The sequence below is a fragment of the Solanum pennellii genome, chromosome 12 (genome assembly GCF_001406875.1).
Source record: "Solanum pennellii chromosome 12, SPENNV200".
Lineage (NCBI taxonomy): Eukaryota > Viridiplantae > Streptophyta > Magnoliopsida > Solanales > Solanaceae > Solanum > Solanum pennellii.
The window spans coordinates 25,051,432-25,052,163 of NC_028648.1; positions in this window are offsets into that span (position 1 = coordinate 25,051,432).

A 732-nucleotide genomic window follows, 5' to 3' on the forward strand; every position below is an offset into this window, starting at 1 on the left:
CAAAAAGAATAAATAGTACTTTATAAAGCAATAAATAAACAATATTATAGTCAAGACTTTCATCTACTCTTATAGGAATTTTTAAGAACAAACTTACAAAAACAAAATAAAATAAAACTGATGAAGTACTTTATGTAGTAATATAGTATAACAATTTAGCTAATCTCTTATCTACTTTTATTAAAACATAATTTAATATATTTTATATTTTTTGAAAATTGTTTTACCTTTTGTGCTTTTAACTTAATTACATTGTAGCAATATATTTGTATAAATTCATATCAAGTAGTGACAATTCGTAAAGAATGTAGCATGACTTTTGGGATTACAATTTATGAGAAATATAAAAAAATGTCAAAATTTTTACTTTGGTTGACAGCACAGTTTCTTATCCAATGGATATTTGATGCGCACTCTCATTTTCTCATTCCCCTTGACACTACATCAGCTTGTTTGGTGGCTTTTTTTTTTTTTTGATTTCTCATCTTTTATAATATTTTGATGCCGTTGTTGCTTCACATATAATTTTATTACTTTATGTAAGCATGTGTTTTTTATACTATGATAAAAACATGTTATTGAAGTTATTATAATTTTTGTTGCCTCTCACTATTCATATTCTTTTATCACCATACTTTCATTTGGTTTTTCTTTTATTTTCACTGCTCATTGTAATTTTGTGTTTGTAAATTGTGTTTTAACATGGATAATATATATATATATATATATATA